At 44.6% G+C, this 25,000-nt stretch overlaps 1 long non-coding RNA gene across 1 annotated transcript in view; it reads right to left on the reverse strand.

Moving 5' to 3' along the window:
- The window catches only part of LOC147017946 (uncharacterized), a 59,258-nt gene that overhangs the window by 25,596 nt on the left and 8,662 nt on the right, over positions 1 to 25,000 (reverse strand). Inside the window, exon 2 of the long non-coding RNA XR_015062776.1 lies at positions 24,699 to 24,822. This is a non-coding gene — a long non-coding RNA (uncharacterized LOC147017946). The remainder of the gene's footprint in view (positions 1 to 24,698; positions 24,823 to 25,000) is intronic.

Raw genomic sequence — 25,000 nt, forward strand, 5'->3', positions numbered from 1 at the left:
GTATATATAACTGAATATACTATAACTATAATATAACATGGTGCCCCCAGAATCCGAACGCCCCATTGTTTGAACAAATTGGAATCCGAACAATTTTTTCCAGAAAATTTGGCCCTAAAAACCTAATACATTTTAAAAAACCGAACACAAACTGGCGTTCATGTTTGTTCACGTGTCTCCCCCACCTGTTCGAGCCGCATCTTCGCGCTTTGTTCATTCAGTTCGTCGGTGGAAGTCCTCGTGAAAGCATCTCTCGTGTGTCGATCGATACTTTAGGCCTCAATCACATTTGCTCAACGGAGGGGATACAGCGGCCGTACGCCCTCTGAATTGACAGAAACGTGCCGCAGAGAAATTGAGGTGGCCTCAGGGTGGCCCTACGAGTATGGCTATATTTTACAGGTCGTAAGGTCGCCTTGGAATTATAACGCGAAGTTATAACTTTTTTCATTTCTACGTTCACCGTAGAAATTCGACAAGCCGAAACAAAAGAACTTGTAAAAAAAAATAAAAAAAATTAACCCATTCGTTACCATACGTTTGGCCACACGTTCGGCTGAGGGTCCCCCTGCGGTCGCCTTGCGTCTGCCTTCAAAATTCTATGGCCGCCGCAGGAACGCCCTAAGGTCACCGTGTGACATCAAATCAAAGACCGTACGGCACACCCATGTTTTCGGTCTCCACAATTTATAAATACGCCGTGCGGCTACCCGAAAAATAACAAGGACAAATGTGTCCAAGAGCAGCGTCCAAAACCTAAAGGTTTTGTCGGCTAAAAAAAAAAAAGAAAAAAAAAAAGAAAAACAACAACTTCCGATATTTCGTCACGTGCCTTCATTAAGCCAATAGCGAAACCCGTCATAATGTATTTACGTATTTACGATATATGGTGTATTTACGAAATATATAATGTATTTACGAAATTACAATACGATAAATGGAATAATCTTTAAATAGTAACGTCAACTTTTCGAAACTTTAAAACAAATGTCCAAATATATTTAAAAGTTCATGATAGACGCTCTCAAAAGGCACCGTCTATGTGAGGATGTGTACATGTGCTCAGTATTTAAGGCGATCCGGATCTTGTATATACAAGAGTCGAATCCGAGAGATTAAGTTTTTGTCTTCACAAGAAAAAGAAGAAGAAGAAGAAGTAGAAGAAGAAGAACAAGAACAAGAAAAAGAAGAAGAAGAAGAACAAGAACAAGAAGAAGAAGAACAACGCCGAGCTCTATATGAGCAGCGTTCGCTACGCGAGACGCTGCTAAAAACATATGTGACTGCGACATTGTGTGACCGTGGAAAGATTGCGGCCGCTTTATAATTGCTAGTGCCCGTACATTTTGTCGACCCTCCGGCCGCCGAGCCAAATATGACAGGCCTTAACTCGTGTTTTCACCTTCATTTGTGATGTTTGTTTTTTTAATCATCTTGTGTTTTAATTAATAACAAAAAAAGCAATCCGATCACGTGGTATGACGGACTGTCGGGCAAGGATTGAATTTCACAGCAAAACCAGATGTAATTTGGAAAATCCATGATTATGCAGCCCGATGCGTTTGATGAAAGTGATTGTGGTTCTGCGGGCATCATGTTTGATGAGTTGCCCTGGGGGCAGCGCTTTCGCAGAGTGCGCGAGCGATCGGAACCCAGGCCGGAGCACGAGCCTGTGTGGACCTTTGGATGTGGTGATTGTACCAGTTTACATACAATAAACCGCCACCGAAGGTCATTTACTCATCTTAAACATGGGTAATTTCAGTTTAAAGTGTCTTGAAAGTGGGTTTTCTTTGGGTCCACGAATGGATTAATTCACTCCATTATTTCTTATTGGGAAAATATTTTTGGAATGCGAACTTTTTGCAATCCGAACAGCCTCCTGGAATGAATTAAATTGGGATTCTGGGGGCACCATGGTATAGGCAAACACCTATACTCCGATCTCTAGCGGTAGCGCACGGTCGACGCAGACTGCCACGGAGGCCGTACGTAGGTGCATGGCGGACATAGGGGAACCGTGCATCGACCCTGCGTTGCCCGCAGGTAGTCACACAGACCGCAAGGCCACCGTACGGTGACCTTGGAAATAGTGCGGCCGCCATAATTTTTTGGGGGTTGGAAAAATTCATTTTTCATTGTGAAGAGCTTACAGCAGCTGCATGAATTACGGAAGTCCACCGTACGCCCTACGTACGGTCGATGTGGAACACATCTATGTCATAGCTTGGCTTGTCGAATTGCTATGGCGAACGTAGAAATGAAAAAAAGTTATCACTCCGCGCTATAATTCCACGGCGACCCTACGGCCTGTAAAATATAGCCAAACGGTGTAGGGCCTCCCTGAGGCCACCTCAGTTTCTCTGCGGCCACCGCATGTTTCTGTCAATTCAAAGGGCGTACGGCCGCCGTATCCTCGCCGTAGAGCAAATGTGACCGAGGCCTTACTCAACTCCAGTAATGATAAATCTTGTTTTAGGTCATATTTTCGAAATGGTAGTGAATTCAATGTCGGTGCAGTCATTTCTTGGAGTAAATCGACCCCATAGAGTTCGAAAATGCACTCCATTTCCACCTCGGACATCCAGAAGTACCCGTAATCATACCTGACCATACCCTAATTTTTTCAAGTCATGAGACAAAGTCGTCAAATGGAGCAACCTCTAAATCACCTCCGATCAAGCTAAAAAAATTTATTCGCGGTATTGGATCATATTAGAATAATTTTAACCTTGTGGAGCAACATTCTATTTTTTTCGACTTTTTTGGACTACCCTAATATATATATATATATATATATATATATATATATATATATATATATATATATATATATATATATATATATATATATATATATATATATATATACATATACACATGTGTGTGCATGGCTCACAAAGTGGGTACACATACTGTAACACAAAGGGCAATAAAAAAAGTTTCAGGAAACATGAAATGCAACCCATTATGTTAATCTGCATGTATTCAAATAGCTAAATCTAAATTTTTAGACCTGCAGCACGTCCGGTTTTAAAGTTACCACTGAATATATACAACACTGTAAATACACATTTGAATTTCGAGCTTGGCGTCAGCGTTATGTTCGGATCAGATGAAAAAAACAACGTAAATATTCTATTTTGGGATAAGAAACAGTTAATTTTTACTCTGCCTCTTTAAACAAGCTCAATATCTGACAGGAAAAAAGAAAATATAAAAAGAAAATGTGACAGGAACACATTTTGAGAGAGTCTGATGTTATATATTACCAAGAAAATACAGACGAGTTCAGTAGCAAGGAAAGCCACACTTGTAAGCGAAAAATAACGTTAAAATTGAATCTATTTCTTTCGAAATTTTGAAAATAATCACTTTAAACATGAAAAGAAAAACATAATTCTTACCTCGCGGATCCTCACGAAGCACGAAAAAAATTCTAGCGTTGGTTAAAATGAAGAATTATCAGAAAAATGCGAGTCACCTCATTTGGCTCGGCGTCCTCAGGCTGGATTCGTACGTTACGGCTATCGCAAAGACGAACGCTGCGCTCAACGACGAATGCTCGCGTTATTTGCGTCTGACGAGAGATGATGATTCGTACATAATGGGACTGACACGAAAATCAAGAAGGAATTACTTCCGATCCGAATACTATTTTTCTGATCACAATTTTGATCTATATTTTTCTGCCGTTAAACTCTGTCATATTTCCAATAAATTAAGGGAGATTTGGAATAAGAATCATAACAAACATTATCAACACTGGACTCCTTATTTTTTTCGATGCAGTGGACACGAAACGTTATGTACGAATCCATTATTTCATCAGATAGGGTCGATGCCAGAAATCCCGAATAGGGAGACAGAAAATCATCAAAACATAAAAGAGACACCAAAGTTCACATTCTGAGTCACCACACTCAAAATAACTGTCACATAAGAAACGTACAGGAAAATAAAAATTTTACCAATCAAACAAACATTTCAAAGGTTACAATACCCATATTCTGTTGCTTGAATTCATCTTTAATAAAACAGGGAAATGGAGAGTATGAGATTGCTGGTTTCTACAGGTTCCCCAAGGTGTCCACTTTCATTTCTGACCATTGATGGTTTGTCTAAGTACCTCATAATAGATTTTTGTGGAATTTCCCACAAACATACCACAGGATACCCACTTTGTGAGCCATATATATATATATATATATATATATATATATATATATATATATATATATATATATATATATATATATATATATATATATATATATATATATATATATCTTCTTCTTCTTCTTTCGGCTGCTCCCGTTAGGGGTCGCCACAGCGGATCATCCATATGATCCGCATAGTGATTTGGCACATGTTTTTACGCCGGATGTCCTTCCTGACGCAACCCTGGTCGCCTCTTACGACACAGGGATATGGTATACTTATTTTAACCAGGTTATACACCGGCCCAGTGCACTGGTACTCATTTCGCCGACCTCGGAAGGATGACAGGCTGAGTCAACCCCCTGGTGTATTAATTCAGTGGCCCAACGGGGCTTGAACTCGGGACCTTTTGGATCCCAAGCCACTGCCCTAACCACTGCGCCAACACCAGGCTCATATATGTATGTATATATGTATGTATATATATGTATATATATATATATATATATATATATATATATATATATATATATATATATATACATACACATATACATACATATATACACACACACACACAGAAATATATATATATATATATATATATATATATATATATATATATATATATATATATATATATATATATATATATACAAAGAAATATATATATATACACACACACACACAGAAATATATATATATATATATATATATATATATATATATATATATATATATATATATATATATATATATATATATATATATATATATATTGTTGCGGATTTCGCGCCCGCCGGCGTGCTGACGGCCACGTAACTCGAATCGCGGCACGTCGCCCACCGGACGGACAATCCAGTCGTGACCCTCTCGGACTAACGCCGGGAACCAGTCACGGGTGGACCTTTCGGTCTCACCGCGATCGAGCCAATCAGCCCCCGCGTGGGATAGGGTTGCTCGCCAAATTCGACCTACCTAAGTACCCACGCGGAGGGTAGACCGGGCGATCGCACCTCGCCGCAGGTCGACTTCGGACACGGGCCACTTCAGCGACCCGTTCCGTACTATCAGAATAACCGAGCGGTGTTATCGTCGACCTCGACGGTTCGATTCATTATCGGGCGTACTCAGCCCACTACCAACCCTTTACGTGAAGCAAGATGAGGGTTCAATGGGGGAAAAGACGAAGCGAAGCGGGAGAACAGTTCAACAATAAAGCACATTTATTCGCGGCACACGGGAAGCACACAAATACAATTCCACCAAATGCACACAAAAAAAAAAGAAAACACAATTCCATTTACACAAAAAGCAAATATAAAAGCGAAAACAATGCAGAGCTAATACCGACTACCGAGCACACGGCAACACTTATACAATTCTACTTCACAGACGGCGCTGACAACACATACTCAAAACCAAGGAAAAGAAATCCCCCAAGAATGAGGCAGGCCTGAGGCCGAGACCGGGTCGCGCCTACCCGTCTGGTGATGAGACGCGGAGCGGCGATGGCGCCGCACTCCGCGGGCCTCGCGGACAGTGCCTGGCAGGGGGTGGGAAAAGGGGCCCCCTTGGTCGCACTATCTCAGCGCGGGGGGAAACAGGAGGGGGTTGCTGATGCTCGGGGTATAGAGGATCTTTATTATCCCTGGTGTGCGTCTCCACCTCGGCCAGGTCGCGCTGCCGGCCTCCCTCGGGCGTGCAGCTCCTGGCACCGACGCGAGCACCCCCTCGTCTGCCTTCGCCGCTGCCGCCTCTCCGCCTCTGGACTCTCCACCCTGGACTCTTCTTTGGGCTCCCCTCGTTCGACTCTCTTCAGCTTCTCCAGCTACTGCAGGCTTCGGGCTCCAGACTTCCACACTCTTCTCTGACTCTTTCTCCCTCCCCTGACTGACGAACACCGTCCTTTTATCCCCCCGTAGCTTTGCCTTTGACCCCCTCCCTTTGACCTTTCACCTCGCTCCCCATTGGCCCGAGAAAAAGTGGGCGTGAAGGCTTTTTGATCCACAAATTTGCATATATCGATCGTTCTGGAGGCGGGGCCAAGTCGCCCCTCGCTCACCGATTGGACGGCAAAAAGTGGGCGTGTGTCGTTTTTGATCCGTTTTTGAAGCACAAAATCCGTGATTTTGTACACGCTGTCCAACGTGCGCCCTGCACGAGTCCAACACCGGTACCCACAGCGGGGCAAGAACGGTGGCGATGCTACGGTTGCGAGGTGCGACGTGAAGGTCGTGGCGGTTGTGGTGAAGCGGCGTTGTGGTCGGTGGTTGATGTTGTGGTTGTGGTGGTAATCATGGCGGTTGGTCCAAATTAAAGATAGTAAAAGAAAAACGGCTATCCTGAAGAGTCGCAGCTCGCATAAATGACATGTATTCCCACTAGACAACGGGTTTGGGCCTAACTACACATGCACTTACCGAGATACCTCACCTAAGGGACCTGAATGGTGGTTTGCGAATTTGGTAACCACAACAATATATATATTTCTGTGTGTGTGTGTGTATATATATATATATATATATATTTCCATGTATATATATATATATATATATATATATATATATATATATATATATATATATATATATATATATATATATATATATATATATATATATATATATTTCTGTGTGTGTGTGTATCTATGCATATATATATATATATATATATATATATATATATATATATATATATATATATATATATATATATATATATATACATATATACACACAGAAATATATATATATATATATATATATATATATATATATATATATATATATATATATACATAGATACACACACAGAAATATATATATATATATATATATATATATATATATATATATATATATATATATATATATATATATATATACATAGATACACACACACACACAGAAATATATATATATATATATATATATATATATATATATATATATATATATATATATATATATATATATATATATATATATATATATATATATATATATATATATATATATATATATATATATATATATATATATATATATATATATATATATATATATATATATATATATATATATATATATATATATATATATACACACACACACACAGAAATATATATATTGTTGTGGTTACCAAATATACACACACACACACACACACACACACACACACAGAAATATATATTGTTGCGGATTTGCGCCCGCCGGCGTGCGAACGGCCACGTAACTCGAATCGCGGCACGTCGCCCACTGGACAGACAATCCCGTCGTGACCCTCTCGGACTAACGCCGGGAACTAGTCACGGGTGGCCCTTTCGGCCTCACCACGATCGTGCCAATCGGCCCCCCGCGTGGGATAGGGTTGCTCGCCAAATTCGACCTACCTAAGTACCCACACGGAGGGTAGACCGGGCGATCGCACCTCGCCGCAGGTCGACTTCGGACACGGGCCACTTTAAGCGACCCGTTCCGTACTATCGGGATAACCGAGCGGTGTTATCGTCAACCTGGACGGTTCGATTAATTATCGGGCGTTTTAGCCCACGACCAACCCTTTACGTGAAGTAAGATGGAGATTCAATGAAAGAAAAGACGAAGCGAAATGGGAAAACAGTTCAACATAAAGCACATTTATTTCGCGATGAACGGAAAGCACACATATACAATTACACCAAAAGCAAATGTAAAAGAAGAAGAAACACACAAAAATACACAAAAAGCAAATGTAAAAGCAAAACACAATGCAGAGCTAACCGACTACCGAGCACACGGCAACACTTATACAGTTTTACTTCACAGACGGCGCCGACAACACATATACTCAAAGCAAAAGAAAAGGACCACCCTCAAGGATGATGGGGGCAGACGGGCCTGGGGCCGAGACCGCGTCGGGCCTACCCGTCTGATGATGAGCCGCAAAATGCCGGTGGCGCCCCGACTCCGCGGGCCTCGCGGACAGTGTCTGGAATGGGGTGGGAACGGGGCCCCCTTCTCGCACTATCTCAGCGCGGGGGGAAACAGGAGGGGGTTGTCGATGCTCGGGGGAAGGAGGATATCTCCCGGGCTCGGGTCCCGCGACGAGCGTCTCCACCACGACCTCGGTCGCGTTGCCGGCCTCTCCTCTCCGCAGCTCCCCGACTCTGACATGAGCACCCCCTCGACTGCCTTCGCCGCCGCCACCTCTCCAACTCTCCACAGCTCCGTCCAACTGCCTTCTCCGACTCCTCTCTTGACTGGCTCTTCCCAACTCAACTCCGAACTGCCTGTTTGGCGAGCGAACGCGGCCCTTTATATCCCCCGTGGCCTCGCTCCTTCACCTTCGACCCTTTACCTCTGACCCTTCACCTCCGGCTGGCTCCCCATTGGACAGAGGAAAAGTGGGCATGAATGCTTTTTGATCCACGAATCTGCATATAGCGACCACACTCCGACGCACCTGGAGGCGGGGCCAAATCGCCCCACGCTCGCCGATAGGACGGAACAGAAGTGGGCGTGAGTCGTTTTTGATCCGATTTCTTCGGAAAGGCCGGCGCCTTTGCACCCGCTGCTCGGTGCGCGCCCTGCACGAGTCCAGGATCGGCGCCCACAAGGGGCGCGGAAATGGCGGTGATGCGATGGTTGCGAGGGCGAGTTGTGATGGTAAAGGTCGTGGCTGTTGGCGTTGTTGTTGTTGTGAAGCGGCGTTGCGGCTGGTGGTTGTTGTGTGATGGCTGTTGAGACGTGGTTGGTGGTGGTAGTAATGGCGGCTGGTCCAAAATAAAGATAGTAAAAGAAAAACGGCTATCTAGAGGGGTTGCAGCCCGAATGAATGACATTTATTCCCTCTAAACAACGGGTTTGGGCCTAACTACACATATACTTACAGAGATATCTCACCTAAGGGACCTGAATGGTGGTTTGCGAATTTTGTCAACCACAACAATATATATATATATATATATATATATATATATATATATATATATATATATATATATATATATATATATATATATATATATATATATATAAACACATAGAAATATATATATTTTTTATATATTGTTGCGGGCCAGGTATTGGCTGCGAGCACTACCGCTAGGTGGAGCAGTAGGGTCGACTCTACCGAACACCAGGAATCTAGATCGTACCTTTCAGAAAACTCCGACAGGTACGGGTCCCTTACCGGACCATGAATCGCCAATAATTTGACTGCGTGGGGTAGGGTTAATTGCCAAACTTCAATATACCTAATTACCCACGCGGACAAAGCTACCGGGGAATTCACAACCTCGACGGCACTCATACGGGACGAGCCGTATGCGCGCTCGAACCGTGCGTAACCAGAGCGGATGGTTACCGAGATCCGTCGGTCCCAAATGCATACCACCACGGCAACAACGGCCTTTCTAATTCCCCAACACGCACCGTGTTAAACCAATAAAAGAAAAACAAAAACGAGCTGATACATTTAACACATGGGTTTATTTATAATTGGGGTGGGGGGGGAGCACATAAGGGCAGAGTTATCACGATTAATAAGAGATGCAAGGCAAATAATGTACAGCGAAAGCACTTAAAGACGGGCCCAACGACAGACACACACACAGAGATACCCAGAAGGACATGGACCTGTCCACCTCGTGTGGTTCGGCTGACATGGGCAAACCAGGCCAGCGTTGAGATGCGATGATAGAACCAGGCAGAATTGAGAGGCGATGATAGAACAAGGCACCAGCGAGACACGAGCAGAATCCAGAGCTCCCTTCAGCGCTCGTCCCGGAAAACAAAACTCTCCTCTGTATCCCAAACTGTCGAGAAGGCAGGAGGTTTCTCTGCCACTTCTCCAAGTCTTTGAGTTGAACGTCAAAGCGAGGGCTGATAACTCCACACTTGTTCAACCTGCCCGTCAGATTGACTACAACCTTGCCTGCTCGATGGTCATCAACTATCTCAAACACTTTCTCCCTCGGTCCGATCGCGCCACAACCTTATCCACCCTTCCCGGGGGAGGGGGGGGAGGGGAAGCATATATATATATATATATATATATATATATATATATATATATATATATATATATATATATGTATGGATACAAACAAACACGACAAAATAGTGACCGAAGCTTTTGATGTCATGGATTTTCACATGCAAAGGGATGTTCTCTTGGCAATACAAGGATTGAGGAGGAAAGCTGCCATTCACATCTGCAAACCGGATAAAGGCACCGGAGTGGTAATCATGAATAAGATTGATTACATCGACAAGAGGATGGACATCGTGAAAGATGAAACCAAATTTAAACATCTGGGCGGTGTAACGGAACATGATCGCACGCCTCAGGTGGAAGGTCAGATCGTCAAACGACTGTTGCAGCTTCTCAACCATGGAGAACTATCAAAGGAGGTGTACGACACAATTAAACCTTTTGGAGCCCAACGTACAAGAATGTACGGCCTTCCGAAGATTCACAAGGAGAATATCCCTCTCAGACCGATACTGTCCATGGTGCGATCAGCACAACATGAACTTGCCAAGTGGTTGGGAGAGGTACTGTAACCAGTATTGGATTCACTTTCTCATTTCGTGGTTGAGGATTCCTTCACATTTGCAGAATTAATGAGAGCTAAAACACCGACAAGTGAGCACAACATCATGGCATCCTTTGATATTAAAAGCTTGTTCACGAATGTCCTTTTGACAGAGACGATTTAGATGTGCGCACATTTGCTGTATCACACCGATCTGGAACAACTGATGATCTCTGAACAAGTCTTCGTGGAATTAATGAACACAGCAACAAGGGAGGTGGAATTCAGTTTTAACAACATGACGTATGTTGAAACGGACGGTGTGGCCATGGGTTCTCCATAAGGCCCAGCTCTTGCAAATATCTTTGTCGGCTATCATGAAATGCAGAAACTGACTGGTCGGCAAGGGGTTGATTCCCCCATCATATACCATCGGTATGTTGATGACATTTTTGCTTTGTTTGAGTCTCGGACGAGATGTGACAATTTCCAGGCATGGCTCAACACTCTCCATCCAGTGCTGAAGTTTACCACGGAGCTGGAATCGTCAAACACGTTACCGTTTTTGGATGCGTTGGTTGATAGATCCAACCTTGGTTTCACAACATCCATCTACCAGAAGCAGACTTTCACAGGGCAGTGTATTCGGTGGGACTCCTTCAGCTCCATGAGGTAGAAAATTGCCTTGATCAATATCCTGGTTAACAGAGCACAGAGGATTTGTTCACCTTGTAATCTTCCTGCTGAAATTGACAAAATCATGAATATACTTAGTTAAAATGGTTACCCTGAGCATATAGTTAAGAGATACATACACAAGTTTCTAAACACGACAAGAGTTCGGAAGATTGGTCTGGACAAATGCCCAGTCTATATCAGGATGCCCTGGAAAGGGCAATCATCATGAAGGTTTGAAGTACAATTCAAACATATTGTGTCCAACACGTTTCTGGCTGTGCAACCTCAAGTAATCTTTACCTCTTGCCGTTTGCTGACGTCAGTCAACAAGGATGTGCTACCCACCTCACAAACCAGCAATGTTATTTTTGAGTTTAAGTGCCGATGTGAAGCTCGGTACGTGGGCCGCACAACACTAAGATTGGCTGATCGGATCAAACAACACGTCCCCTAGGCAATTCGAAGAAAGATTGTGAGGGTTAGAACACAACCAGTATGAGCACGTAGAAATATCCAGCAACCACCGGCCACTGTACCTGCTTCATCTGCCATTACACAGCACCTGGTTGCCAACCCTATCTGTGCAGACCAGTACAATGCAGATATGTTCAGGATATTGAGCCGAGGTCGGAGCTCATTTCATTTACGTTTGTTGGAAGCAACCTTCATCCTTACCACTAATAGAATATTATGTTGTCAAAAGGAATTTGTATGATCTCTGTGTCTCATTCGGCATGGAAAGATCAAGGGAAGTACGGTAACAAATGGAGAATGGACCTTTGGGGAAACCCATCCCCCCTCTCTCCAGGATGTGGTTGCAAACGTCAATCATCGGCGAACTCTGCTCCAGTCAATGGGAGCTCGAGGTGAAGATGATGAGTCGACCAATGGGCGTTTGCATTAATTGTGACGTCATTACAGCTGAACCATTGAGACCTGCATATAAAGCACCCTCCTTCACTTGCAGCGATGTCTTACCCCGAGGAGTGCAGCACAAAAAGATTCGGTCACTATTATGTTGTGTTTGTTTGTTTATATATTAATGTTCTGTGGTACCAAACATCTGTTTACATGTATATATATATATATATATATATATATATATATATATATATATATATATATATATATATATATATATAAATATATATATATATATATATATATATATATATACTTATAAATACATATATATATATATATATATAAATATATATAAATATATATAAATATATATATATATATATATAAATATATATATATATATAAATATATATAAATATATATATATATATAAATATATATAAATATATATATATATATATATATATATATATATATATATATATATATATATATATATATATATATATATATATATATATATATATATATATATATATATATATATATATATATATATATAAATATATATATACATATATGTATACATATTTTTTATATGTGAAAACAATGACCTGTACTTCTCTCTGCACATCCCTTTCCAGCACTCAATTACCATGACCTAAAAACCCCTTCCTCAGTTCTCCTCTGCACCGACTACCCCTAAACTTTCAGCATTGTGCTTCCCTCCACACAACCTCACCTCCTCTCACTCAAAAAGCCTGCATGCAGTTTCAGCTCCTCCTGACCTACAGCACAGACTCCATGGCACCAGCAAGCCCCATTGTCTGCCCTTCAACCTCTGAGCTTCTCCACCATCCCCCACCACCCTCCCAACCTCTTTATGCTCCCTCTTGCAGCCTCTGTCAGTCTCTCCAAACCTTCCCACGCAATGCTGTTCTTCCGGAGAAACAGCATAAACATCTCTCTTGTCATGTGTTTCATTCAAATGGTTCCCCATGTGATGAAGTTGGATTTGTAAAAAATAGCGACATTCTTATTCTTTCTTTTTCATCATTGAAACACAAGAGCTTGCAGTGTTTCAGAAGCATCGAGTCTCATGTGACTAGACCTGAGTAGTCCAAGGAAAACAGTACAGTACTTGCTTTTGTGAAGAGCGAACAGTAAAATCTGTGTTTTATTAAACTGATTGTTACAAATAAGAGATAATTACCTTAATTGATCCATTATTACTTATGGCAAGACACAATTACTTTTTATTTAATTTTGTCAGTGTTGGTGTTTAAAGGGTCACAACCTTGATGGGAGCACGGAACGAAGCTGAAGACGCATTTTCCCATTTTTGCTTTCTCTGGAAGCTCTGAATTTGAAGTGCAGTTTATTTTACAGATCATTCCTGAAGGCAGAAACATTTGTCATCAAGACTGATGCTTAAAATGGCAAGGTATCTCTGCTGAAGTGTGGGGATCTATATATCTATAAACTGTGCAGGGTTCAAAAAGAACCCAGGATGGAGTGGTTGGAGTGGAGTTGATGTTCAAATCAGGTGCAGTACGAGTCCAAGTGGAGAGCAGCCCAGATCATGAGAGAGTTTGCGTCCAGTCCGGGGATAAACACTACAGGTGCTACTGAGCGCTTCCAAACGGAACAAGAGGGCACTTACCAACTTTACTAGCAAAACACAAAGCAACAAGCTAGGCGAACGCAAGGGCGCTCCCCAATGTGTCAGGCAGAATGGGTGTTCCTCATGCCCTGGTGACACAAAAGGCACAATGTGTGGTGTTCCCCAAACTGTCAGGCGGAACGGGTGCTGACCAAGCCGGTAGAACTGATTTCTTACACATCTTTCACGTGCGCGCGCGCGTGCACGCACGCACGCACGCACACCATGTAACGTTGTATCTTTCAGCGCATACACCTCAGGGCTCACCTATTGCAGAGCATCAATGAATGACATGAGAACCCCAACAGATCTCGTCAGAGCTCAGCAGGACACAATACCACATGTCAGTGCAACTTCCACCCGCTCCTCTCACATACCTGCATCAACACCTTGTGAGATTCATGGGGGGGGGGGCTTGCTCACGAAGATGTGAGGAAGGGGTCGCCAGCATGCCCCAACTTCTTTCTTTCTGTCCCCCTTGTCTATCCAATTCCCACGGAAGAATGTGGTCTGAATATATATATATATATATATATATATATATATATATATATATATATATATATATATATATATATATAATTTAAGGCCGGTTGTATAAGGGGTTTCTTTCTGTGTTAGGGTGAAGACTGTTTCTTAAGTTACACTGCAATCGCATGTCAATTCGGGCATCTTTGAAAATACGTGCCTGTATAATACATTTGCTGTTTAAAAACCTGCTCGCTTGTCTCTTTCCTTCATTGGTTATACAGATAATGTAATAAATAAAAGGAAGGTTGCACCCCAATGTTTCACAATGCTAGTCGAGCTGGCAGCTCACCCACACTTTCACTTGGCTGTACGTAATTTAGAGACAAAGGTGGGAGGTCGAAAGCATGGTCACAAACTGAGGTAACCAGGTCATCGGGAAGGTAACGCAAGAGTTTGGCAAGATGACCCTGACAGAGTTAGTCACCTGAGACGGCGTCTCTGTCAGTTCACGGAGTTATCTGTGGCTCACCAGCTTCAGGGTCAAAAGTCGTGAAGTGGGTATATATATATATATATATATATATATATATATATATATATATATATATATATATATATATATATATATATATATATATATATATATATATATATATATATATATATATATATATATATATATATATATATATATATATATATATATATATATACATATATATATATATATATGCCCACAGGAACAGACAATTCAGTCGTGACCCTCCTTGGAACTACCGCCAGGAGCTTGTCACGGGTGGGTCTTTCGACCCCACCACAATCGTGCCAATCGGCCACCCACGCAGGATAGGGTTGTTCGCCAAACTCGACCTACCGAGGTATCTGCGCGGGTAGTTAACCGGGCGATCGTACCTCGCCGCTGGCTGGCCTAGACACGAACCGCTTAAGCGGTACGTTCCGTGCTTCAGTGATAACCGAGCGGTGTTATCGCTGGCCCCGATGGACACGATTATTTCCCGGGTGCTTACACCCTTCTACCAATTCCTTCCGTGATGCAAGATGGAACTTTCAAACAAAGGAAAGGACGCAACGAAACGGGGAACAGTTTGACAAGCACATTTATTGCACACTCAGACAAGGCAAGCACGTATTTACAGCCATACAATAATTCAGGCACGTATACAGTGAAAGCAAGAACACAATGTAGAGTTACAACCGAATAAAAAGGGCAATTTTTTTCAGCACACTTATACAGGTTTACTTACAAGAATGGCGCCACACATACATTTACACAAAAGGCAAAGAAAACAAAAGCCATCCTCATAGGCAAGGAGGCAGACAGGTCCGTGGACCAAATGCGCGTGGAACCTGGATGAGCGGCCAGGTCCACGAGACGGAAGTGGTCTTACCCACGCCCTCGTGGCACGATGGCGGGCAAGCCGCAATGTCAGTGTAACGTGCCTGACTCCGTGCCCCTGGCGTGGCCGGTGAGCTCCCTCCAGCGTGCTCCGCGCAAGCACGTGTTTCTCGGTCAGCACCATGGTTGGGGTTGGGGAACCGACGGGGTTACCGGCGCTATCTCAGCGCGGATGGGGGGAATTGTTGATGCCCCGGATGGGGAAGGTTCTTGTTGCTCGGGATGGGGAGAGGGGAATGGCTGACGCTGGGTCCCGCCTAGCGGGGCCTCGAGACCGCACTGACTCCGGTGAACTCTCGCCCCCGAGCCCTCCTCCGCGTCCCTGCTTCAGTCCGCAACTCGCCCCTCGACCTCCACTCCGAGCTCCGTCCTCCGTTCGTCGATCGGGCCCCGTCTGCACTGCCTGCTTCAAGCTTCTTCCTTTCCACCGTCCGTCCCTGTATATCCTCCACTGCCGACTTCTCCGACTCCACCTCGAGCCGTGCCGCGTTCGCTCTTATATAGCCCGGGGGTGGAGCGCACATGCAAATACGCGGATCAAATCGTGTTTGGAGGCGGGGCTACGCCGCCCGAAGTTCAACCATTGGATGGACGGAAAGGGGGCGTGAACCTCTCCTGATCCGTTTCTCTCTCCTAAAAGGGATCCATATGGTTCAGTTTTGTAGGCAGGGCCACACCGCCCGACGCTCGGTCATTGGATGGATGAAAAGGGGGCGTGAAGCATTTCTGATCCGCTTTTCAGGGCGAAAGGAACGCATTCACAGCCCATGGCACGACGTGTGGTAGAAAGGCGGAGGTGGTGGGAGTTTGGTTGTTGGCGGGCGTCGTTTGAGAATGGCGGTGAAGCGATGTTTGCGGGATGGAGTTGTGGAGGTAAAGAGGCGAAGGTGTTGGTGTTTGAGTTGTTGGGGTATGATTTGTCTAAAATAATGACAGAGAAAAGAAAAACGGCGACCTCAAAAGGATCGCAGCCCAGTAAACACGGAAATTCCCTCTAAACAACGGTGGGGAAATCTAACTACACATATACTTATCGCCACAACTGATCTCAGGTCCTTTATGGTGGTCTCCGAATTTCCACAGCCGTAACAATATATATATATATATATATATATATATATATATATATATATATATATATATATATATATATATATATATATATATATATATATATATATATATATATATATATATATATATACCATGTGCGCCAGGATCATCGCGCAAGATGCAAGGACTGCCTTGTTGGCAGCTGCAGCCTGGCTCCCTGCTGTGACTTTTGTTTTTCTTCACGGAGTCCATCGATCCTGGACCATGGTTTAGTGTAAATTTATAAGTTGCGAAGTTGTAATTGTACATGAGTGCGCCCCCGGCATGTGAGTCTTAGCGCCGGCAATGTTATTTAAGTCGGCTGTATGAGTGGGTTTGTTTAGTTAGTTACTTAGCCGGTAGGTTATTTATTTTGGGGACATGAATACACTGAATGTCGCACTCAGGGATCCAAAGGTAAATGGTACGAGGGGAAAATTTACACATGATGGCACACGAAAATTCGACGACTCGGGACGAGTCTGTAAAAAGGGGAGGGGGTAGTGTTGTGGCTGTGGAAATTCTCAGAGCACCATAAAGGTTCCTCAGCTTAGCTCTGCCGGTAAGTGAGTGTTCAGATTGCTTTCCCCACCATTGTTTAGAGGGTTTCTTCGTGTTCACCGGGCTGCGACTCTGAGATAGCCGTTTCTCTTTATCTATCGTTATTTTGAACCTCCACACAAACAACCGCCGCCACCAACTACGCCACAACGCCAACCACGCTCAAATCACCCCCACAACAACCACCGCCATCTTCGCCACTACGCCCGCTTGAGAACACCATCCTCCACAGTCCACGCTATGACGGTTTCCGCATCGGGAACCGTCCGAGAATGCGGGCAGGATTGACAGAACAAAAGCTCTCGCGGAGCCTGTGGAGTTTTTTCCGCCTAATTTTCCCTCGCTTGATTCTTCCGCCTGAATCCCCCGCGCTTGGTGTGAAGGAAAGGGGTGGGGCAGCTCGCTCCCAATTGGTGGATGAGCGGCGTGACGTGGACGGGAGTGAAGAACGTCCCTTTTTGGGAACCTTCTCGAAGGGAGGTGGAGTCAGAAGCGGGGTGGGGCAAAGGGCGGAGCCAAGCGCTATAAAGGGCGGACGCGTGCGAGGCTTGCTCTCTTCTCTGCTCTTCTCTTCTCGGTTCATGCTCGCCCCTGTCTCCTGGGTGGTCCAATTCTTCTTCTCCTCGCTCGTTCCTGCGCTCGTGGTCCGGCGAGCGGCCTGTTGATGGAGACGCGGACGGGAGGCGCAGCAGTGCCGACTGTCTGGTGGACCTGCGCGTCCAGACGCGGGGTGCTGGAGAGGGTTCGTTGGCCGCGTGGGAGGCTGGAACCAGGCGCGACCATGCTGACGGTCGTGGGAGAGGGACTCGACGGCCGCTGAAGGGAGGTCTTTTCCTGTCATTTTTGTATGCATGCTGTGGCGCCGTGTCATCGAAGTAAATCTATTTAAGTGCTTGTACATAATAATTATAGTCGGTGGTAATGCTTTTTCCTTGCTTTCACATTGCATGACTGCCTTGCTTGTGATGTGTGTGTGGTGAATAAATGTCCTTGTGTGCAATGTACCCCGTTCGTCGTGTCCTATTTCCCCTTTGAAAGTGCCATCTTGCATCATGGAATGAGTAGTGGGTTTTGAACGCCCGGTAAAGAGAAGCGGATCCGTCGAGGTCGGCGATAACACCGCTCAGTCATCACTATAGTACGGAACGGACCGCTTAAGTGGTTCGTGTCCCAGGCCGACCTGCGGCGCGGTGCAGCCCCTCGGTAGGTTACCCACGCGGGTACTTAGGAATATCGACATTCGGCGATTCACCCTATTTCGCGTGGGTAGAATGCGGACTGGGCTGTGGTGAGGTTAAACCCCCACCCGTGACTCGTTCCTGGCGGTAGTTCCAGGAGGGTCACAACTGAATTGTAAGTCCGGTGGGCGACGCGGTTGCGATTGGAGTTACGCGGCCGATTGCACGCTGGCGGGAACGAATTCGTAACAACATATATATTGTTGCGAATTCGCGCCCGCCGGCGTTCGAGCGGCCAATTCCCTTCTGCCGGATTCCAAACACACGTGCAGTCATGACGTCACTCTGCGCATCTCAAAGCAAGCCCCGCGTTTCGAGGGGTTCCCCACGCGAACACATGTGCTCTGCTCATCGGAGCTTTACAAACACGCTCACGTGGAGAACCCATCCGGTCCAAATTCCGAATCCAGCCAAGCTTCTGTCTGTCTGCAGGATCGGCTAACATCCACCGCTGGCATTTCCGGACTGGGTTTCACCTGCGCGGCCGCGCACGTGGCGGCCTTGTGCGTAGCACAGCACGGACCCCGCGCTCGCTGCTGTGCAAACCCGGCACGGTTCTCAATTCAGCTACGGCCGTTACTCGGCCCTTGTCCTTCATTTGGTCCCGTCGTCTTCGCCGTTCATCGCATACACTCCTGCGTGCCACGACGCTCACACACTCAACCGTGGCACTCGGACACGGGGATGCGGTTGCGTTCTCCCGCATACAGACTGTCATCTCACTTAAACACAGCGACCTCACACACGCTGTCTCTCTCACATACCGTGCTTCACTCACTCGTGCTGTTTCACTCACACGTGTCGTTTCCCTCGCACAGGTGGTTCCACTCACACACGGTACTTCACTTGGGCTTCCACTCGCAGAGGGGGTTTCACGCACACACGTCATTCCTTCCACACGTGGTGCTTCTTCCACACACGGAGTGCTGGGAAGCACGCACCCCGGCACACTTGTGACCACACCACTCACACACGGGGTCTCTTCCACAGACGGTGCGCGTTTCAACACGCCCGCTGCACTCACACCTTTCACCACACACACCGGGCCAATCACAGTGGGGAATCGTGCCACCACAAGGGTTCCCGGGGCCTCCATACCCCCCAAGCTCCTCGTGCACCCGTCAACAGCACTCGCCCCCTCTAACTCGCTCGGCACGACCGAACTCACCTGGTCGTGATTCGCTTCAAGGAAGAATAGCGTCTCCCTCCATTCCCGAAGGAGGCTATCCAGCTGCTCGCACCGGGTCACGAGACAGTCCGCCAGCTCGCCCTCATTAAGCCTCGCTACCTCTGTGTGTGTGTGTGTGTGTGTGTGTGTGTGTGTGTGTGTGTGTGTGTGTCCGTCTTTAACCCCGTCCAATTCACCCTCTATCTCCCTGTCTCTATACATTTTATTTCTGTTGTCTCTTTGTGTCTATTAGTTTCTGTTTCTTTCTGGCTCCATTTTCCTTCCCATCTGAGTCGTTCTTCCTCTCTGAGCCCCATTAACTGTTCGTTATCTTTCCAGAGTTTTTCCATCTCTGTGGACTCGAATTTTGCTCTCTCCTCGAGTTGATTAATTTCAAACTCGTATTGTTTTTGTTTCCTTTCCCACTGTTCCTCTCGTTCTTCCTTCTCCAATCTCATCGTTTCTTTAAATTGGCTTAGTTCTTTTTCCCGTTTCGTTCGTTGTTCATTCTCTATCTCCTCGCACTCCAGCCTCGCCTTTTCTTTCAATTGCTCCACCTCAAATTCATGTTCTTTTTGTTTTCTATTCCACTGTCTCTCTCGTTCTTCCTTCTCCAATCTCGTTGTTTCCTTCAATCGACTGATTTCTCCTTCTAGCTTCATTCCTTGCTCCTTCACTTTCTCCTCATACTCCAACCTATTTTTTTCATTCTGTCGTTCAGTTTCAAACTCATACTCTTTTTGTTTTCTATCCCATTGTCTCTCTTGTTCCTCATTCTGCAATCTCGTTATTTCCTTCAAATGACTGATTTCTTTCTCCTGTCTCATTCGTTGTTCTTCCATTACTCTTTCCTGCATCTCATTCTGCAATCTGGCCTTTGCTTCCAGCTGTTCGATCTGTACAGTGTGGTTCCTTGACGTTTCATTCTCTGCTGTCGTTCTTTCTTCTCTCACCATCCTCAACTCGTTTTGTAGTTCCCTCTCTTTGTTTTGGTGTTTCTGTAACTCAGAAGCTTTCTTTTCTAATTCCTTTCTCATCTCCACACCTCTTTCACATTCTTCCTCCATGTGCTTTCTATCCCGGGAGTTACCAATTCGCTCCTCCTCCTTTCTTTTATTCAGTTGGCTCTCCTTTTGTAACAAAAACCCATGCAACTGATCTACTTCCGTCGTTTCCCTTTGTAGTTCCTCGACTGTGCTGTCTAATTCCTCCTCCAGCCCCAGAACTCGCTCCTGTGCCTCGTCCAATCGTTGCGACTCCCCATGAACACAATCGTCCTGAACCTCATCTGCGCGCCGCCATATCTCATCCAATTTAACGGCAAACGAATGCAATTCCTTGACATATTTATCACCACACTTCCGCTGCCCCAAGGCATAAGACACTCGTTCATGAAGTTCGGCCATGTACGGGTTGTCGCCCTGCCTCGCCTGCCATGCCCCCGTGGTTTGAACCGGTGGACGGAAGCGCTTCCGCCGTGCCACGCGGTTCGTAGCGCTATTAATAGCGGCCCGCTCACGCCTCATTCTGCGCTGAGGTGCGGCGCGCCACCATTTTGCGACTCCGTTTTTGGTTGCCGGAAAAGTTCCTGCACAGGCCGCTCCCACTGACGACAATCCGTGGTGCGATTATAATAAAACGAACCGTCCCGGGCCATGGATCCTACATTCAAACACATTCCTAATCCCTCCTGCCCCTGCTCACCTTGGCTGAAAATTTTACGTGCTGGGAATAAAATTTATAACGCTCGTAATTTGGGGACACGGGGTGGGGGGGTTGCTCCATGTACCCCTGATCCGACTCTGTGAATTTTGCTACGGAGACGGAGGGCCGAATCGCACTCCTGACAACCAATTGTTACTGGTCGGGGGTCGGCCGCCAACCGACCGCTCTGAACGGAGCCGCAAGTCGAGTCGGCCCGACCGATCGCCCGGAATATCGATCGCCGCCCGGATAACTCCGAACGACAGGTCCTTGTACAAGAACCGAAATACGCCAATCGCCAGGTCACGTGGGGTAGGGTCGATTGCCAATATTCAATGTACCTAAATACCCGCGTGATCCAACTACCGGGGTATTCCACCCTCGACGGAACTCGTACGGAACAAACCGCCGTGGCGAGCTTGTCAGTGCGTGATTCCGAGCGGCGTAATCGCCGAGAACCGTCAGTCCAAATGTCCCCCTATTACGGCAAACCAACGGCTTTCCAACTCCCAACACATGAAATGTTCAGTCAATGAGGGAATGGATGCAACGAGCAGGTTTACATTCACATAAGGACATTTATTATAATGAAGCACGTATGCAATTAAATAAGGCAAAACATATGCAATTATACAAGCAACAAAAGCACGACAAAAGAACCACAACCGTCTACTTATTATGTACAGTCATTTACACTTAACAGCAGTTCCTACTTATTAGATGGGCCCACGGACACACGTACACACACACACACACACACACACACACACACACACACACACACACACACACACACGAAACGGTGGCTGAGGCCTTTAATCATGAGCTCCAGCTCGGAGGACAGGTGAGCTGAAACTCAGAGCCCAACTCGAACCTTTCCACCTTGTATGGTTTTTAACTTGTCTGGTCCCGGGCTCCAGCGAGAGCGAGCTGAATCCAATCGCCGTGAGCTGCGTTCCTTCCGAGCTCCCGCAAATCCTCCCGCGCTTCTCAACACGTGCTGGTGAGATGAGGCGCCGATCCTTCCTCTCGATGCGTCGCTTCCCCGAGGAACCAACTCCAAGAAGAGGCCGACGCGTCGCACCAAGCCGGGAAACAAAATGGAGAACGAAAAGCTCCACGAACCAAGAGGAAGAGGAAGAAGCCTCCACACGCAGCTCTAGCCGAACAACCGGCTCAAGTTCCTTCCAAAACAAAGCAGCAGCCGAAGCTCACCGAGCCAGCCAAAGCAAAAAGCTTCCGAAGGCCTCAAGCCAAGCAAGCTAAGCAGGACACGATGGCCTGCTGAACGACTGCTCTCTCCGAAGCAAAAAGCTTACTCCTCCCACGGGACTCAGCACACGGGACTCAGAACGGGACTCTTCACGAACTCTTCCACGGGACTCCCACGAACTCAGCCCTACCATGGGACTCCCAACACGAACCAGAAAAGGATCTCCACTTTATCCTTCCCATCCCCTCCCCCAGCGTGACTCATGCCCTCATGATCCACCCACCCCACTCAACCACAGGTGGGAGGGAGTTGTTGACGTCACGGGATGGCAGGGTTCTTCTTCCTCTTTGCAGAAGAGGTGGAGGGACGTCTCCATTGTTTTGTTCCCTAACTATTAAATCGATCCGCAGCGCATCTAATCGATCTCTGAACATTTAAACAATGGAAGGTGAGCTATCTCGGGAACATGCACTTATCGACATAGCTGACTAAGGGAACCTGTATGTTGTGTGCAATTGAATTCCAAATTCGTAACAATATATATATATATATATATATATATATATATATATATATATATATATATATGTATATATGTATACTTATATATGTATGTATATTTATATATATATATATATATATATATATATATATATGTATATGTATGTGTATGTGTATGTATGTATGTATGTGTGTGTATATATATATATATATATATATATATATATATATATATATATATATATATATATATATATATAGATATATATATATATATATATATATATGTATATATATATATATATATATATATATATATATATATGTATATATATATGTATATATATATATATATATATATATATATATATATGTATATATATATGTATATATATATGTATGTATATATATATATATATATATATATATATATATATATATATATATATATATATATATATATATATATATATATATATATATATATATATATATATATATCTCCTGGTGTTGGTGTAGTGGTTAGGGTAGCGGCTTGGGATCCAAAAGTTCCCGAGTTCAAGCCCCGTTGGCCGCTTGAAATAATACACACCAAGAGGTTGACTCAGCCTGTCATCCTGCCAAGGTCGGCGAAGTGAGTCCCAGTGTACTGGGCCCAGTGTATGCCCCGGTTAGAATAGGTGTCCCATATCCCTGTGTCGTAAGAGGTGACCAGGGTTGCGTCAGGAAGGGCATCTGGCGCAAAACCTATGCCAAATAATTATGCGGATTATAACGGATGATCCGCTGTGGCGACCCCCAACGGGAGCAGCCGAAAGAAAGAATAAGAAGAAGAAGAAGAAGAAGAAGAAGAAGATATATATATATATATATATATATATATATATATATATATATATATATATATATATATATATATATATATATATATATATATATATATATATATTACTAGTAAAGGTGCCCGTCTTCGACGGGCGTCACTGGCAACATATGGTAAAAGACAGATCGCATGAATGTATTTTAAACAATGTATTACATCATTTTTATCCATTGATTATCATTCAGGTTTTCCCCTTCGACTGTCCCGCAGTAGCTCCACTTTGATTGCATTACCACATAGTTTAGTGAGTAAACAACGTGCACCATTCGTGAGTTCTGGAGGATCTTTAAATTAAATCAGAGAGTGCATTAAAATTACAGGGCACCCTACTTTAAAGTGATCCAAAAGGCCGAATCAGTTTCGTCTACATATTCATATGCTGTAGAATTTAGCTGATTCTGAAACTGTTAACAGCATGTCGATCGGATGGTTCTGTGATTTTCTACGGTTGTAAACAGAAGTACGACTTAAGCCTGTTATACGGGGACCCGAGATTTTTATGTGCACGTGCTCAATCCCGCACCCACCCGGAAAAGACCCAAGTACACTGTCAGTACTCACCTCCACACTAAAACGATGATCATGATTTTGGGTTTGACCGTAACTGACCGGGTGATACTTTGTTGGCAGTTGGTCCGGCTGGGCAGTGGGTATCGGTCGATGAAAATTTCAAAGCGGCAACCACCTATAAAAAAGCAAAGAAATACTTTGTGCTGAGTCAGAAAGTCATATCATGGTTTTGTGAAGAAACTACGGCACATGGAAAGTGCAAATTCGTCAGGTATGAACTCAACTGTTTTCTCCCCAAAGGGAGCGTGATTCTATGAGCCGAACTCATCTTAGTGGTCCTCTAAAAAATGGGA

This window comes from Eptatretus burgeri, chromosome 10 (genome assembly GCF_056783735.1).
Source record: "Eptatretus burgeri isolate ZD-2024b chromosome 10, Ebu_testis_v1, whole genome shotgun sequence".
In the NCBI taxonomy this organism is placed as follows: domain Eukaryota; kingdom Metazoa; phylum Chordata; class Myxini; order Myxiniformes; family Myxinidae; genus Eptatretus; species Eptatretus burgeri.